At 41.6% G+C, this 19,625-nt stretch overlaps 1 protein-coding gene across 31 annotated transcripts in view; it reads right to left on the reverse strand.

Moving 5' to 3' along the window:
- Positions 1 to 19,625, reverse strand: part of FOXP1 (forkhead box P1) — a 562,577-nt gene that overhangs the window by 390,525 nt on the left and 152,427 nt on the right. For 4 of the 31 annotated variants that reach the window (XM_075938618.1, XM_075938599.1, XM_075938593.1 and 1 more), the window contains one exon: positions 4,694 to 4,765. The exons of the other annotated variants lie outside the window; for them this stretch is intronic. The gene's annotated coding sequence lies outside the window, so the exon portion shown is untranslated. The remainder of the gene's footprint in view (positions 1 to 4,693; positions 4,766 to 19,625) is intronic. 31 annotated transcript variants of the gene reach the window in all.

Here is a 19,625-nt window from a genome sequence, read left to right on the forward strand (position 1 = left end):
GACTTACGAACAAACTGAGTTACGACCAATTGCTTGGTCCATAACCAGTTCGTAAGTCGTAGACAGGCTGTACAACAGTCCTTTTAAAATCCACTCTGACAACACTAAACTGATGAAACTTCATGGCCTCCTAGACCGCCAATAAATTCCCTGTACTTAATCCACAGGAGACAGAGCTCTCAGTTACTCTCTTACCTATCTTGTGCTCAAAGGCAAATTACAATGAACATTTATGTGGTGTTACACTCTTACAGAGTCCTGTACAGAAAATCTTCATTTGCTTTGGGGGGAATCAGAAGTATCCACAGACTGAAAAGAACAGCAATGTGCTCCACCACGATGGAAATCATTGGGCAATGGGATGGTGGCTCTTAAGAATTAACACTAATGAGACCAGTGTTCCCTGCAAGTTGTGCACTTGCGCAGCTGTTCAGCATTCAAATGCTGCCCCGCTGATTAGCTGAGCACCCACAGCTAGTTTTTTGGTTCCACTGGTGGTGCACATTCACACCTATCTTGGTGCAAATAAAATTTATTCCCCCCGAGGATAGAAAAAAATCCGCATGTGGACAGAAAAGATTAGCGGGAACACTGGCTGGGACCAGAATGTAAACCTGAAACAGGGATGTGGTTCAACACAGGAATTAAATCAAACAAGTGTCTCTCTTATCCTGTGAGTGAATACTGGTCCCTAGTACAAATCAGGTGCTGCCACCTGGAAAGCGTATGTGGGTAGAAAGTGGAGAACAAACTATTGCCTCTGGGCAGGCCACCTTGCATCAGGCTCAAACCTGGAGCTAGTCAATTGGGGTCACAAGGCTAAAAGCATTTCTTCTTCCCTCCACCAAGGAATCACTTCCTGGTAGTATCTTATCTCAATCTGAGATTCCCTGTCCTTTGGCTACAAACAAACAACATTAACCTTAGGGATAGCTAAGCTGGCAACAGAGTGAAAAGAACTGAAGAAGGAAAAGCGAGGGGGGGAAGGAAGTGGAGAAAGAAAAGAAATTAAATATTCTGATATTAGTGGGGGTTGCAGCTTTGTATGTCAGAGGAGAATTTGGTTTAAATAGGGAGAAAATGTGTAGTGTGGAGGCATAAGAAGCATGAATGCTGGGTATAATACTTAGGTCAACTACAGCCCGCTCACAGAGCTACGAGCAAAGGCTGGGGAAAAAAAGGAACTTGCAGTGAAATGAAGAAAGGCTATTTTGTGCTTAAAAGCAAATCACTATGACCATTCATTTGCTGCTCCTTATGTCCATATAAGGAACAGCAGAGCACTGATGAAAGTACCTTCTCGGAGCCATGCATACCCAACCTGTCCTGGAAAACAGATACGCACATAGGAGCTTGCTGACCCCTCCTGGAAAAAGCAGACAGGTGTTAGGACAGACAACTGAACATTACTCTCCTGAGAAGGTCCAATTAAGTATCCACCAGAGGAAAAGAGATCTGTCTAGATCCCTTCAAGTGTAGGCAGCCTTTAGACAAGCCCACATAAAAGGGATACTGACTTTCAATGGAGGTATCTGCAGTACTGATGGCTTGATCCCACCAGGTGATGAGTACCCTCAACTCCAGTTGAGGAGAGAAAGCATCAAAGGCACTTGTTACCTTGCAGGTCTCTCCCTTCTTTTACCAGAATTAACTCAAATCTCAGAGCCCTTTCGTGCTTCGTGGAGGCTGCCAGTAAGCACGGAAGCTCTCAACATCTCACTGGCTGGGCTGCAGATGCTAATGAAGATCCCATGCACTCAGAAAATGATTTTCTATTAGGCTAGTCCCACCTTGTGATTGAACCTGTTTGGTAAAAATATGGCCAATAGGTCAGATAAATTGCTTTATCCCCAGGACAGTAACTTCTTTTAATATTTTAATCACACCTGGTTTTCAATTTCCTTGTTGACATAGGTGACTGCTCTGGCATTTTTCAGCCTTGCGTGTACTATTCTACCTTTCAAGAGGGAACTGAAACCCAAGGTCTTTGAAGACAGCACTGGTTTCCCATTCATTGATTTGCAACCTTCTTTGGTACCTTCTCAAGCCATCTGGACCATCTGTTGCTTCTTTTCCCAGCCTTGCAAACAAGTTTCTGGAAGTAGAATAAATTACTTTGCTCATAAGATCCTGTTTCTTGGTTCACCAAAAATATAAAGTCTTCAAAAATACAGAGAGAAGAGAAATGCAGAGTGCTTGTGCTGTAGAAAACAATGTTACGGCAAGCAAAAATATTGGTAAAACACATCTCTATATTGCTGTCCATTATAAATCTTCACTAACAAAATGAAGACAAGATGAAGACAAGTTTGCCTGGCTGATCAGAAAAGCAAAGGCACAAAACGAGCTCAATCTAGCTAGAGAGATAAAGGGTATAACAAGAAGTCATTCTATAAATATATTAGAAGCAAGAGGAAGACCAAGGACTGGGTAGGCCCATTGCTCAGTGAAGAGGGAGAAACAATAACAGGAAACTTGGAAATGGCAGAGGTGCTTAATGACTTCTTTGTTTCAGTCTTCAACAAGAAGTCTGATGATGAAGGAATGCCTAACATAGTGAATGCTAGTAGAAATGGGGTAGGTTTAGAAGATACAATTAAAAAAGAACAAGTTAAAAATTACTTAGAGATGTTAGATGTCTTCAAGTCACGAGGGCCTGATGAAATGCATCCCAGAATACTCAAAGAGCTAATAGAGGAGGTATCTGAGCCTCTAGCTATCATCTTTGGGAGAGATTCCAGAAGTCTGAAAAAGGGCAAATATAGTGCCCATCCATAAAAGGGGAAATAAGAACAACCCAGGAAACTACAGACAAGTCAATTTAACTTCTGTGCCAGTGAAGATAATGGGGCAAGTAATTAAGGAATTCATCTGCAAACATCTGGAAGAAAATAAGGTGATAGCATGGATTTGTAAGGAACAAATCATGTCAAACCAATCTGATAGCTTTCTTTGATAGGATAACAAGTCTTGTGAATAAGGGAGAAGCAGCAGACGTGGTATACCTAGACTTTAGTAAGGCATTTGATACGGTCTTACATGACCTTCTCAAAAAGCTAGGCCAATACAACTTAGATGGGGCTACTATACGGGGGGTGCATAACTGGCTGGATAACTATTCTCAGAGTACTTATCAATGGTTCACAGTCATGCTGGAAGGACATAACAGGTGGGATTCTGCAGGGGTCTGTTCAATATCTTCATCGATCATTTAGATGATGGCATAGAAAGTACACTTATTAAGTTTGCAGATGATACCAAGCTGAGAGGTGTTGCAACTGCTTTGGAGCATAGGGTCATAATTCAAAATGATCTGGACAAACTGGAGAAATGGTCTGAGGAAAACAGGATGAAGTTTAATAAGGGCAAATGCAAAGTACTCCACTTAGGAAGGAACAATCTGTTTCACCCATACAGAATGGGAAGTGACTATATCTTTCTCTTTCATATTTCACAAACAAGTCTGCATTTTGGTAGGAGACAAATCAGTGTAGCTGTCTCACCTGGCCAAAATTACAGCTTCTTTTCCTAAATATCTACCATTTCCTTATCCCTAATCCCTTGTGCAAATAAATTTTAAAAATACACACACACACACTCCTAGTGATTTTAAAACAATTACCATTTCTCTTAACTGTCAAAAGGTATAAGTATGCATTTCAATACAAAGAATGGTTTACAGTTAACAAAAATAAACGCATGACAATTTTGATCTCCATATTTAAATGACTCAATGTTTCAATAATGTGGCTTGCTTCTCTGCTGAAATGGCCAACCACGGTCGTACCCAAGCCAGTGTGCTACAGAACATCCATTCCTCACAATGGTACTGTTTCTGCAGGTAACGAGCAAAGGAAAAAGGAGCTACAAGGAAGCAGTGTGACTGTGAAACATTAGGGTTTTCATTCTGTGCATTTGTCTGGGGCCTCATTACCATCTGTGACGTAGTGTGGGGGGGTACCTTGCTGGTTGCTATGCTGGGCAGTGGGCTGTGGGTGACCTCCACTGTCGGCAGCACGGCCCAGCAGGGCAAGGGATGAGTCATTATGCAAGGGGGCTCTGAACCTGTCTGACCAGTTATCTCCCAGGGAGCGGAACAATGAGAAGAAGGCGGAGTGGAGCCCTGGCTGGGAGGCAGGGATGGAAGAGAGTGATAGTTTCGGTCTGGGAAGCAGGGGAGAAGGAGCTAGGGAGGGGGCTGGGATTGTAGGGCCCAGCCACCCCCCATCTCAAGGCGGGGCACTGAGGCCTCCTAGCCCAGTTCCTGTAACCAGATTACATCTGTGCTGTACTGTATCCTGGAGAAGCAATGAACTCCCTCTATTCTACTGGCTGGTGGAGTCTGTTTGTGCCACTACGGGGGTGCAGGAGGCAGGGGACCCCGACGCGCCGTCACACCATCATATTCAAAATTTGGATTTAGTTTTAATGTTCACTATGGTCTCCTCAGGGAACTTTTCTCCCTTTTAGGAGTGCCAGATATAATAGTTATATTTACAAAATAGCGAGCGGTACAAAGAACTAAAGACTACCAACTCATTTCACATAGGCCAGCAATTGAAGAACCAATTTCAGTAACCCTCACCCTAGAATGGACATGTACTTGTGACCTAATTCCAGAATCCCCTCCAAGTTTATTTTTCAAAATTCAAAACTTCATGTGCACAATTATCGATACATACAAATAACTTACCTATAAAGTTGTACTTTGTGTATTGTTAAGACTCTTCATGAAGACGTACTAGAGGAAGAATTGACCGGGTTTCTAAAAATATCATACAAAGCCATTAAGTACCAAAAGGAAACATAATTTTTTGACTTTAAATATAAAGGCAAAAATTATAGTAAATAACAATAATTTGCTGGGAATATTGTTCCATACAGCGTTTTCAGAGAAATCCAGCATACAATTTTCAAGAACGTGCAGACAAATTAATTGTATACTTTCACCTTTTATACTCAAGTCACATATGAAAAGAATAACATTTTACCACACATTGAGTTACCTATACATGGAACACAGGTTTGAAAGGAATCTAATCAATAGTATCAATTGAATTTGAGATTAGATTAAACTGCAGGCTGAGGGATAAAAGAGGCATGTAACTAGCAGCCCTTTTGCCCATTTCCCTTCTATTTTTCCCCAAAGGCTGTCAACATGGCACTTTACCTCCAACCAGCACAGTAAGCATATAGTACAGTACGCCTCTTTCATAGCCCAAATCAACATGCTGTTGTGAACCTCATACCAAGAGGTGCCACATGAGTGGCACAGTCAGCACTCTTAGTAACAGCCATACTACAGAAGTCTCCGCCTCATATTCCATATAAAGATCACTGTCTGTCTGTCCCCTTTGAGAGCTTCAGAGTTAATCTGTAACAGGAAAAACGTAAACAACAAATAGTCTAGTAGCACCTTAATGACTAACAAAACATGTAGATGGTATCGTGAGCGTTGAAGAAGGGGGTTTTGCCCCCGAAAGCTCAAGATGCCATCTACATGTTTTGTTAGTCTTTAAGGTGCTACTAGACTATTTGTTGTTTTTTAAGAGTCGCCTTTGAGACACTTTCCTAATTTACAGTAAGACCACTACCCCCCCCCCCCCCCCCGCCCCCAGATAATAGTGCATCAGAGTTGCTAAATGGTATAACATGAAACAGGAGGAAAACAGAGTGCCCATCTTCGGGATTTCTCCTGCCGCAAACATTTAACAGATGTGACACAGCTTCTTTGGAAGGTTTCCCCTCCCCTCTCTGATTTTTAAAGCAAGTTTTTCTTCCCCATCCCTGCAATGTTTTTGAGGGCTGGACATTATTAATATCCCTTCTAACGCAGATCTTTTCTGATAGCCGCCACACTCGGCAAGCTCCTATTTGTAGCTACACTGAAAGAAATTATTTGTCTAATAGAGTATGTTTAAGAGACATATATATTAATCCTTCCCTAACCCATCATCTTAAATACTATCATGAAATTAAACACAGATAGACCAAAACCAAAAGTATCTGTTATATTTCCCTTTTTTTTTTTTTAATATTTTTAGAAATAAAGATGGAGGGGGGGGGATAAATCATCATGTTCAGTGAGGTTCAGGAAACTTATGTGGCTTGAATACATACTTTTAAAAGACAAATTGATACATAATTCTATTTTTACTACCATATGCAGTGTAAGTCCACCGTTATTTTGCAATATTTGTGCACGTGTATGTTGATCTAGATGTAAATATAGATTTTTTTTCTCTTCCCAGTCATGATTGATACAGACTCAATTTCTGCTGTCAGATCATAAACACCACTGAAACCGTTACAAAACGCTACATATGAGGATTTCCCATTGGCTTTCGTGCATTCTAGCACTGTGTAATCCATACGGAAAAAGGATCACAGTCATCTGGATGTTCCTACAAGAATTCTCTCTCTTACTACAGTTTAAGCTTTTTGTTATATGCTTTCCACAGCAGAACCTGTGTACATCCCATTCTTCATGTTACCCAGTGATTTAACTGCCTCTTTTGAGAACTCAGCTTGATCACTGTCCTTTTCTTCCCGTCAGGAAAAGGAGCAGTCAAGCAGCGACCCTACTTATGCTGCAGATTCTTTTCCCCACAACTACATTAAATATTATTATAGTGGCTCCCAGCAGCGTGCTGTGTATAGTTAAGGATTTGATAGTGTTGCCATTATAAAACCATTTTTAAAAGGGAGCTATTAAATTGGATATGTTAAAATACACCAGAGTTTGGGGGAGGCAGAATAGCCAAAAGGGATACCATTTACATTTACAATCAGCTCTGCCGCTTGTTTTTAGTTAAGGAATAATGAAAAGTAATATTTTTGTCAATACTCAATTCTTTTTTGTGCCATTCAGCTAAGAAGTTGATTTTCAAACACATAGTATTCCAAGTAATGAGCCTGTCAGAGATAAGCATTTAAGAATATTTTTAAAGCAAAATATGAAAAATTAAAGTCATACTTGCATTTGGAAACAAGAAATCCATTTCTCCACTCTCCATAACAAACAGTCCACCACTCAATTCCTCATCATGCTTGGGGAGTTTAAAGATTCTGACAAAGTACCTCAAGGTGCTAGAAATGTTGAATGCATCCCATATTTTGGGGTAAATGGACCATATTTTCCTGGTCCAATTAACAATTGTGCATTTCAAGATACCTGCTTTCCAACGATGATTCTTCTAACCCAGATAGTTTGCAACATTTAGGTTATGCCCTAGCCTCCTGACCCTTCCATGCACATAATTCTACTCTAGATTAATTCTCACTCAAGAACTATGAGAGCTATTAGCCAGTGCTAGACATCACCTGAGCCTTTATAATCCCATCTTTCAATTAACATAAAATATTACTCTCCAAACGGAAGGAACTCCTGAGACTCTCGGAGTGCTCTCACAGTGTTCTGGATGTGGAATGTTTGAGACAAGCAAGACGGTTACAGAATGGTTACTGATTTTAACAATCCGATGCCATCTAATTTTATGAAATATTATTTTCATTTTCCACTATGAAGAATAATTTGTGAGACTCTCTTCAGTATTTACACAAAACTTATATGTGTAACATGTTGCCTTGGTACCTTCCCTAGTCAAGTATAAAAAAGAAGCTGAGAAAGTCCCATGACATTGCTTAAGTGACACAAAAGTTCCACATTCAAATGAGTTTTGACTTCCTAATGATGTGTAGGAAAATGTGGTACTTCAGAGGGCTGGGCGGGGGGAGGAAGGACTAGGAATGCTTTCTCCATGTAAGGAACTACAACAGCCCAAGGAAGTTGAGAGAGAAGAAACGTGAACTCTTTGTGTGGCAGACTAGCAGCAGTAATTTATGATTCAAGAGCCTCTTAAGCCCTGATCCTGCAACTAGATCTGGACAGAGCCTCACTGGAACCAAACGGGGGTTCCACCCACACAGTTTACAGGATTGGGACTTTAATCTTTGTTGGGAGAAGGAACTAACTAAGGCATAAATGTTACATTATCTTTTACATTTTGTGAAGTTAAAATTTTACTTCTAAACATTCAAAATACTATAATAAAATAACAATGTGTATGAAATAAGGTGACACCCCAGGTTTCCCAGGACTCGTGGCGTACTCGGGAGCAACACCACAAGTTTCAGTGATTTTAGAACCAATAAGATTTTTTTCACTGACAGGTAACCAGAGACAAAACATCTTCACTCCCAGGGCTGTGTAGTGGGAGCATTACCAGCAGCCACCAGCACCATCCCTGCCATTCAGTACTAGTACTATCCATCTGCACTTGGGCTTGGAAATGAGGCAGGAAGACTACGTGTTATGTAGCTGTTATCAGTCATTCTTCAGATTCCTCTGTCTCTTCACTGGCTTTTCATGTTGAACTACCAGAGGAGATACTCTGATTCTTATCACTTTTCACATATGACTTCACATGGCCTTAAGACAAGGTAAACAGACAAGCTGTGTGTTCTGTAACATTTGCTTTAGAGGTTTCAGCGGTTAAATGTTTGAAGCGGATACAAAACTAAATTGACGCATTGTCTGAATGTTTCATCAAAATAACCAAGATGTTAAAAGCTTGTTGTATTTACTCTACACATTAAAGAGCCATGCATGCATACCTCAACCTACTGTACACAGAACAGTATGTGTAACTTTGTCAACCTTCTTGTACGAACCATCAAGTAGTACATTAATTCTATATCTATTTTAAATGTGCCCTCCTCCTAAAACAGTGAAATCCATGAACATCTCAAAACTACAGAATATGTTTCCAAGACAGGTGGTGATTGCTATCTTACATGTACACCAATACCTAGGATACTTCTAGAGAGAAACTGTACCGAAAAATTACAGGGACTTCTTGCTACTAAGTTAGTTCACATTCCTAAATCACCCAAAGCCAAGAAGCTCAAAAACTATAGGTCCATATATCTCTCTATATAAAAAGAATTTTCCTGCCAGGGAACAGAATGACGTTGTCATGCTGTTAGGCCACGAAAGGGTCCAGAGAAAGTGGGGTTGGCAAGAGTAATGAACACGGAGCGCAGTCTGTTACTAAGTTCTTAGAAAAATTAGAAAGCTGAAAGACATCCCTCCTCCGTAAGCCATCCAGCACTGGTTTAAATGAAGAGGCTATGGAGAAAAACGTGGAATAAAGTGGCATTCACAGAAACAAAGCCTTCAAGGAACTAAGTTTTACATGCACCAAAGAACTTTCACAATACAAATTTATATAAACACTGAGGAGTATCCACAATACAGCCTCACCATTCCATCTCCCATTGGACACTTCATCCAATAAGAATACAACATCCTCAGGCAGAGGATCTCAAAATGCTTTATCAACATTAACAAACTTAGCTTTAAAAAGAATCCAGATAGCCTGACTTTCCAGCTCCATGCTACAGTTACAAGATCACCCTCTCTCCTAGACAGTATCTTCTTCCCTGCCCACCACAGAGTCCAGACAGACACATTACTGCTTTAAAGGTAAGATCGGGAGTTTCCATTGTTGGCAGGAATTTTAAATAGGGATGTTAAAAGTCATGGAAAAGGGTAACCATGTAACCACTAAAAATCCTAGCGGTTACATAATGAAACCTCCGTGTGAGTGGGGCCACCAGCCCCCTGCCGACCCTGCTCCCAGGGAGGAGACTTCACTGTCACAACTAAACCTTCTCCCAGGAGCAGGGCAGTGTTTAACTGATAACATTTACCGATAATATCAGCTTATTGGTTAACCTCTAGCATATTTAATTTTAAAACTGTTGAAAATAATTTTGCTAGTTGGAAGTGGGGTGTGTACAAAGGCAACTGATCATATTTTATTAGTACTCAAGAAAGAAGACAGATTGATGATTCTTGTAGACCAGTGATGGGCAACCTACAGCCAGCAATCAGCCCACTGGGGTTCTATGTGCAGACTGTGCACCCCCCATTACCTCCTCCATGCCCCTTATGTTCTGGGGGCCCCCCCGTACCTGCTCCACCCCTTCCCTTCCAGCACTCAGCTGATTAGTGCTCCTCCACCTCCCTCCCAGAGCTTGAATACTGCGAATCAGCTGGTTCACGTTGCTTCAGAAGTACTGGGAGGAAGGGGGAGAGAACGGGATGAAGCGCGCTCAGGGGAAGAGGCAAGAGAGAGGCCTTGGTTTGAGGGAAGGAGTGGGGGAGAGAGTGAAGCCTGGAATGGAGGCCTGATTTCAATCTGCAGCCCACTGAGATGAAGAAGGGCTACTCGAGGCTAGTGATTGGGCCACATGGTTGTCCATCACTGCTATAGATCAAACACCTCCCTTTTTTAGAAGTACAGGCAGTCCCCGACTTACGCGGATCCGACTTATGTCGGATCCGCACATACGAACGGGGCTCTCTCGCCCCGGAGCTCACAGGCAGCGGTCAGCCACCTCGACCTCCAGGGCGAGAAAAGCTGCTCCCGGTGCCCCTGGTCTGCTGGGGACCGTCTCCAGCAAACCAGGGGCACCAGCCGCAAAGCGTCCCGCGCCAGAGCAAAGCCTCAGAGGCGAGGCACCCCCCGCTGCAGCTTTGCTCCCTGTGTCCCTGGTCTGCTGGGGGGGGCGCAGCTAATGTGCCCCCCCCAGCAGACCAGGCTTTTCTTGTGGACCCTGGGGCAGAGCAGCTGGGGCGCTGCCGGTTGGTCCCGCAGTGCCGCTCTGGGCACTACTGGACCAACCCGGCAGCACCCCAGCTGCTCTGCCCCAGGCGTCCTGATTCAGCCGCTGCTGGTCAATTTCAGCAGCGGCTGAATCAGGACTCCTGGGGCAGAGCAGCTGGGGTGCTGCTGTGTTGGTCCAGTAGCGCCGAGGAGCGGTGCTACTGGAGCAACCCAGCAACACCCCAGCTGCTCTGCCCCAGACGTCCCCAAGTCAGCTGTTGCTGAAACTGACCAGCGCTGACTACAGGAAGCACGAGGCACAGTTGCTCTGCCCCGGGCTTCCTGGAATCAGCTGCTGATCAGTTTCAGCAGCAGCTGACTTGGGGTTCTTAAGTTGAATCTGTATGTAAGTCAGAACTGGCGGTCAGTTTCAGCAGTGGCTGAATCTGGACGCCAGTTCCGACTTACATACAGATTCAACTTAAGAACAAACCTACAGTCCCTATCTTGTACGTAACCCGGGGACTGCCTGTACTGCATGGACATAGGCATTGAAAGGTAAGCTTCTGACCACTGCCTCGTTAATAAGCCTCAGCCTTCTTCGATAAGTGTTAGAGGGGAATCCAGTTCCAAAACCCATTCAGCCCTTTACTAAAGCTGCCAACAACAGTGTCAGCTGATGCTTACTGTGATGCAGACGTCTACTGGTCTACTTGGCCCCAAAGATAACTGAGCAGCAATTAGTGAGTAATGAGCCTCAACTCCTGCCAAAGAGGACGAGATTTGAACTGCTGACCTAGAAATGAAAAATTATGCATCCCATCCCCAGTGTCATCGAGTTCCCGATGTAGACTGGTTTTCACGGTGCATTTTCATATTTGAAGCATCAATAGCTATCAGAAGTTTCATTTTACACATTTGAAACTTCTCTCTTTTCTTGTTTAGGCTTTTGGAGAGGTTGGGGGAAAATTAGGGACTGTCCACAAATGAAAACAATACTTTTAGTTTCATTATTTACACACGAGAAGCCTGCATGGAGTATGAGTCTGGCAGTCTTCTGCTTCTAATACAAACCCCAAAATGCAAGCTTTACAGGCAGTTTTATTTTCTTTTTAACAGTTCACAAAATAGTTAAAACTCTTTAAATCTAAGTGGCTCTGAACTGTTTACTTTTAATTTCAACTCTTCTTCTCAGCTATAAATAAGTTGTATTAATCTTTAGCTCCATTCCTTCAGGGTAACAGGCTATCCTCCAGGCTCCCCTCTCCCTCCTCCTCCCCACCAAAAAGAAAGTTTCTGGACTGAACAAGCCAGTGGTTTGATCTGCCCTCTCACTCCATATTAGGGATGAAATACACTAGGACTCTGTTTAAAGAACCAGTCCAAAGCATACAAAAGCTGTGGATGAGAAATGCAGTCTAATGCATAGTTCTCGCTCCATTTTTCTGAACAGTTAAAATTGTCATTCACTCAGCACAAAGGAACAAAGTTAGTTCTCAAAATCTTTACTCAGATGAACATATGGATGTCAACTCGTTGATTTTGAAAGGGTATTTGCCTAAGTAAGGAATGAGCAAAAATGGAGTAAAAACTGCAGGATTTGATCCTGTGGTTATACTGATAAATTATTTTCAAAGAAAAAAATTGCAAAAGTTAAACTTCCTGCAGAAATATTAACTGAGCCCGCTACACATTCTTAATATATTTGCTATCTTTACCCATATATGTATGCATTTTAATAATGTTTCTGTTTATAGTATCAAATGTATATTATAAAATAGACAGGATCTGTCAATTTAACTTTATAGGTACCCTAACATCTGCATTTCTCTGCTGACAAGCAACCTCAGACTGCATTTAGTTTCCTTTTAAGAAAAAAAAGATATGACTATGTGTAAAATACTATTTAACTGATTCAATTAGACTTTGAAGTCCCTGCTTGACATAGGTGAATGGAATGTGGGGTGGGTGCTAAGGGTTTAAACGCACATCTTTACAGCTGCTACTGTTTGGCTGCAGGCAGTCTTCTGTAAGGCTGGGTTAATAGGGCAACAACACATCTGCTTCCACTGTAATCAGAATAGTTTGGCAACTGAAGACAGACACTTAATATTCCCTTTTAAAAATGGAAACTTACCATTTGCAGAATATTACAGAATACAAAAATTGTAGGAAGACCCACAAGTTGAGACACAACTTTTCCATGGTCCGTTTTCTGTTGTGGACAGCAGCAATGCAGCAACTTTGGCAGTGACGGAAGAGGAGACATTTGTTTTCAGGTTCCTCAATGAGCTATTAACAATCTTTTCCATGTAAACAGTCCCAAGAAAACCTCCTGCACTGAACAAGTATTCAATAGGCCTCTTATAAGTTACTTGATAGAGCAGGTCAAAAGTGCATCTTGGAAGATTCTGCAGCAGAAAATGGCTATTTTACTGAAATAGGGAAAATGTCCATTTTTACATTTTGATGAAGTGATGGAAGGGGAATGAAAAGTATGCATCTGAGGTAGAGAAATGGCAAGTTATGATGGTTGTACAAAAAGCAGCTAAATACCTTCGCAGGGAACTGAAATAATTGTTCAGTCTCTCATTAGTCCATTATTACCCACTGAATTTGTTTAAGCGTGGTCATGGATGCCTACTTCACAAAGCACCACCCACCTGATCCAAAGTCCACTGAGGTCAATGAAAGTCTTCCATTGATTTTGGTGGGCTTTGGACTAGGCCCTGTTCATGTCAACTGTCCACACTGGCTAACTTTTCTTCTCTACAAAGTGAAACAGTTAAAGTATGAATCTGGTTGACAATTCAAACAAACAGGTGAGCACATTTCTCAAACAACTCAGAAAAATAAAAGAAAAAAGATCATTTGGTTTGAAACCATGCTTGGAAAAATTCAGCCTAACAGATTTTTATTTTCTACAGTTAGGTTTGACAGAGTTATACCATTTGGCAAACTAAATCAGACACTAATGTAATATATATACTCACCTATAGCAATCACTACTGATATGCCAAACTGTTTTCCTCTACAAATAAGGTACAAACACTAATTATGAAACTCTTAACATTATTACAGTATCAAACACCAATGCCTAGAATTTAGCAGTTATAACTTGAATCCTAATTTTAAGAATGTACACAAGCTAACAGGAATCTTCAGGGTGATTTCACATTGTAGCAAGGTGAAAACTAATACACATTCTCTTAAGCACAAATGTAACATGAAACATGGCAAAGCAAAGGTTAAGTAGCATTTGACTGATTTTTACCTCAAGGGAACTATAATTTACACACTGCATTCAGCCACAGTAAGAGGGTTCAAATGGCATGAATTAAAAACCTGCAGTTTCCTACTTCTGTTTTTAGCAAATTGGTACACAGCCAGTTTTTAGTGATAAAAGGTTTCTACCAAATATCACAGAGAAGATGCAGTGTTTTTATATGGTCAGTATCATAATATTTTACTGCACCTTTCTATGATCCTTAAAACTACTATCCATTTTAAAACAACAATAGTCTGTCTAGACTCTGAAGGGATGGATTCATCTCTTAGAACCTCACCTGTGACAATCAAACCCTCAACAGAAATTCCCAGCATTTAATGTCATTTTATGTACCGGTAGGAAGTTACTAAGATAAAGGCCATCAGATAGATCAAACAACCGCTAGGAGTTAGGCCATCATGAGATGAAGTCATCTCATGACTAGAGTCCCACAACTTTATCCATATTTGCCTTTGAAAAATATGGTCAACTAATGACCACACATACTACAATGCATGCTTGTCTAGATCAGTGTTTTTCAAAGTGGGCCACGGGCCCGCTTTGGGCAAGCCACTAGTGGTCCCACACGGCTTTGTTTACCTAAAGCGTCCATGTGTCAGAGGGGTAGCCGTGTTAGTCTGAATCTGCATAAACAACTAGAAGTCCTGTGGCACTTTATAGACTACTAGATTTATTGGAGCTTAAGCTTTAGTGGGCAAAGACCCACTTCGTCAGATGCATGTAGTAGAAACTCCAGAGGCAGGTATAAATATACAGGCACATGAAAAGAGTACCAATCAAGAGCAAGCCTCGAGATAACAAGATCAATTCAGTCAGGGAGCATAAGGCCCACTTCTAGCAGCTGATGTGGAGGTGTGAACACCAAGGATATGTCTAGACTGCACCCCTCTGCCAGCAGACGGATGAAGATTAGGCAGGTTGAATTGCTAATGATGCAGGGATATAAATATCCCGCGCTTCATTAGCATAAAACGGCCACCTTTTTTTTCAGCATGGAGCTTTGTCAAAGAAAAGCGGCAGTCTAGAGGCTGATCTTTCGCTAAACAAAGCGTTTTACGATAGATCCTGTATACATCGTTTTACGAGGCATAAGGGATCTATCAGAAAAGGCTTTCTTTAGTGAAAGATCGGCCTCTAGACTTCTGCTTTTCTCCGACAAAGCTCCGTGCCGGAAAAAAGCGGTAGTCATTTTTATGCTAATGAAGCACAGGATATTTAAATCCAGGCTTCATTAGCAATTTCGACCTGCCTAACCTGCATCCCTCTGCCAGCAGAGGGGTGCAGTCTAGACATACCCCGCGAGAGTAGCTGGCTAGCCATTCAGAGTCTTTATTTAATCCTAAATTGATAGTGTCAAATTTGCAAATGAATTGTAGCTCTGTCTTTTCTCTTTGAAGTCTGTTTTTGAAGTTTTTTTGTTGCAGAATGGCTACTTTTAAATCTGCTACTGTGTGTCCAGGGAGAATGACTGAATTGACCTCGTTATCTCTAGCCTTACTATTGATTGGTACTCTTTTCATAAGCCTGTATATTTATACCTGCCTCTGGAATTTCCACTCCAGGCATCTGATGATGTGGGTCTTTGCCCCTGAAAGCTTATGGTCCGATAAATCTGTTAGTCTATAAGGTGCCATAGGACTGCTCATTGTTTTTAAAGGACCCATAACCATGGAGCCTTGTGGCTCCAATCGGCTCCAAACACTGTTTTGGACTACCCTTAAAAACAGCTGCTACTCGTCAGAGACATGGGTGAACAGAAGTTTTACCTTAAGTCCCTAGTAAGTTATAAAAGAGACCACACAACAAGAATGCCAAGACATTGCAAATACATTGAAATTCAGTCCCCTGGGACAATCTAAAAAGTCAGCCCCCAGGACTGGGATAAGTAAATGGTTTGTAGCCACCCAAGCCCAACTCCCCTCCCCAAATGGGCCAGACCTCAGGTACTCCTCATGATCTAGCACTACTTTATCAATCTATTCTATTATGGCCATTACCATGAAATTATTTTAATGACTAGTCTAAGGCCGAATTTTGCCCTACATGGGGCAAGATAGTGGCTCCCACTCCTAGGCTATGTCTAGACTGCAGGCTTCTTTCGAAAGAGAAATCCGCTTTTTCGAAAGAGAGCACCCAGCGAGTCTGGATGCTCTCTTTCGAAGATGGCCTCTTTACATTGAAGAACGCCTTCTTTCGAAAGAGGAACTTTTGAAAGAAGGCGTTCTTCCTCGTAAATTGAGGTTTACCGCCATCGAAAGAAAAGCCGCGTTCTTTCGAAATAATTTCGAAAGAACGCGGCTTGAGTCTGGACGCAGGGGAAGTTCTTTCGAAAAAAGGCTACTTTTTTCGAAAGAACCCCTGAGTCTGGACACAGCCCTAGTGAGTAGCCACACATGAAACGAAGGGCACAATGTCGGCACTTTGGAAAACTTTATGGTACACCCATGACCTAATCTTCTAAATGCCTAAATCACATCTGAAAATGGACAAAGGCCCTTGTGACAATTTTAGTATGGGAAATTAAGAGTACAGAGTAAAACAATACACTCTCCACAAGCTGCCAGTTAGTAAATTGCAGAAATGTTTGCAGGCTCTCAGCTTTGGACTTAGGGAACATGAACTAGGGATGTGAATGAGTAACTGGTTAACATTACTGGGTGATGCTTACCGGGTAATGGTTAATCAGTGCACAGCACCCCAGTTGTGGTCTGCCACAGGAGAAGGACTACTTCAGCCCTGCCAGCTCCCAACCCATGCTGGACCGGCAAAGCTTGCAGCCCCACTGTTTGGGGGCTGCTCCGGCCAGGCGGGAACAGTCCCCCACCAGCAATCCCCTTAATCAGTTAAGCCTAATGTTTAACCATTAATTGATTAAATGGGATTTTACATCCCTATATAACACGTGCGCATCACAGCAAAACCAGAATAGCAGTGAAGGCCTTTGCCAAAGAGACCCGAGTGATTTCTGTCAAGGCAGACACTGATTTGGCAGAACTTTGGCAGGATGTCAGCTGTTCTTAGGTATTTACCTTACGGCTAATCAGACTCTTATTCCATGATCGTTATCATGGCCACAGTGCGTCCAGGGAAGCAGAGCACTGCACTAATGACTAAAGAGCCCACTTCTGAAAACGTTTGCTCACATAAAGGTTCGAGCCTATCAGAGTACAGGGAACGGCGTACCGGGAAATAACTCTAGTTCTGGGTCAGTACATCCACACCTTTCCTGTGCTCTCGCTGGCTGAGAATTCTGTTTCAGCATGATAGCTGAGAGAAAATAGGTACTTAGAATTTTAGCATTCAGGATGTTCTTTAGTCATTTCAGTGGTTTGATGTGGCACAGGAAATATTAGTGCAGAGTCTGTATTTTCAGTCACACTCACCTCGACATTCTCATCAAAAATACAACATATTGAAAGAGTCAGATCAATGAGAACACCAAGACTGAAATTATGAGCAATATGACAGAAGTCGGAGTTGGGGGAGGAAGGTGATAAAGACTCAGCCAAATGTTAAACTATCATTTCATAGTCTGATATCTTAATTTCCATTCCACTTTTAATAAGAACTGCCCGCAAATTCAGAGTTCAGTTCAAAAGAAGTACTCATCAGTAGCTAGCTGCCCTAGCTGAGCTAAGCTTTAGAGAGCTATTGGATTCTAAAGTAGAAGATTCAGACTGATCACTTAGTTCACACAGTAAAAATTTCCTGCTCTCCTAATAACCTCAGAGGTGCTCAAATGCCACAGTTGTTGATATAGAACCTAGAAAGAGAGAAGCTGTCTCCTAAGTGCTCTTTAAACATTACACCACTGACTATCCCACTGCACTTAGTCTTGGTGTCCTAGCCAAATTATACTGAGTGATTATACTGTGCCTCCCTAAATTCTCCCAGAGTATCAACTGGATTTGGAAATCTTCATTTCCTCTTCTGAATCAGCAAATTTCCTGGGCAGTTTCTTCAAGGCACAATATAAAATGGTTCTACCCTGGCAGAAGCCCCAGAGGGAAGCTGTTACTGCCAGGATGCTATTTACACTCCCCCTGGCACCACTCAGTGTGAGCTGAGCCCCAAATCCAGGATTTTTCCCCATTTATTTCAGCAACACTCTGAAAGAATGCCTTAAGTTTGAATTGTACAGCTCTAAAAGTGCCGTGTACAACTTTAATATTATATAAATGCATGTTTTTGTTCACGAATTTAATAACAACGAGCAAGGGTCTCGAGACGCAAGAAGTCCAGAAGCTTCAATATAAATATCAACCTTAAACTATGTATGTTGGCTTTAAAAATATTTAATACAGCAAAATTATTTTTGTAAAACCTACCAAAATCCAGTATAGTCCAGAGCTACAATGTAGTTTTCCTTTAACAAATGTTTGAAAAAAACATTACATTTTCTATCAAGATTTTTTAAAAGACATAAAACTGCACATTTGCCAAAAATAAACAACAGATCATGTGCTAAATTCAGGCTCATCTTTCTATTCAGATTGTGGAAGAAAACCGAATTCTGATATGGCTGCCAGTCCTGCAAGATTGTCCTGGAGCCTCCAGGAATTAAAGATCACGTCACGTGATGAAACCTCCAGGAATGCATCCAACCAAAATTAGTAATTGGGAGGCAGCCAAAATTAAATGTAGACAAAATCGTTTAACAGCTCTACCTTTGGTTCAGAAACCAATCTGTGCTTAATGTTCGAGGGAGCGGTGATCGGAATTCTGCATGTTGGGCAGCTCCAGTATCAGGTGCACTGTTTATTTCCACTCTCCCGAACCTCAATACAGTTATTTGAATTGCTCTAGTTTTCCTCACTTTAGTCTTGCACCTTTGAAACCAGGAAGTGGACTCAAAGGTGGCGGAGGGAGAAGGAGCTACATTTTCTCTACAGCTCATCATAGCTGCTTTTGTAACCATCGCTATGGAAAACTATAAGACACTTCTTCCTCCTCGGGGAAGAATGCAGGATCTCAGCAGCATTTCTAGCGCTAGACTGTTAAAGGAGCAAGAGAATCCCATACCTCAAATAAACAAAAACAACCGCCCTACCCTGTACTTTAAAAGTGGCACCTGTGTAAATCTCTTTTTGAAAGGTAAAATGCTCTGTGAAGGACAGTGTTTCTTTAGTTTGCCAACTGCCCTAGATTAGCCTTCTAATCGATTCGTGCGCTCACCAAATTAAAAACACAGAACACAGACAGCATGCCAGCGGAAAAAAATATGTCAATGGTAAAAGTTGACAAATGTAATTTGCAACTGTTTCCCAAAACAGCTCAGTCCACTCCTTCAGTTTTGGATAGTAATCAGCTTGTGTTAGAGGAAGTTACCAGATCCTAAGCATAAGGTTTTTTTTATTTCATTTCGTAAGAGATTAAGGCCAGTTTTTCAGTTAAGAAAAGGTAGATATTGCAAATGAGGCAATGCTGCACATTGTAACGTGAAGGATTTAAGATATTATCAACAACAAAAAACAACAAAACAAAAAACACATGCTCTGAAAAGGTGCTAGAGAGAAAAGATTGAGCCAAATTTTACTCCCAGATACGCTGGTATAGATTCCAGTAATGCACAGAAGAGCTGGGACAGGAAAAGCTACCCTCTGAACTTCAATTTTTACTTCTATTGACAGCAGGTAATTAGGCATATTTCAGGGGGTAATAAGTTTAAAATGCAATAGATGTTCAATTTTGTTCAACATAATGTACGAGAAAACAAAATACTA

Source organism: Pelodiscus sinensis, chromosome 11, assembly GCF_049634645.1.
Source record: "Pelodiscus sinensis isolate JC-2024 chromosome 11, ASM4963464v1, whole genome shotgun sequence".
In the NCBI taxonomy this organism is placed as follows: Eukaryota; Metazoa; Chordata; order Testudines; family Trionychidae; genus Pelodiscus; species Pelodiscus sinensis.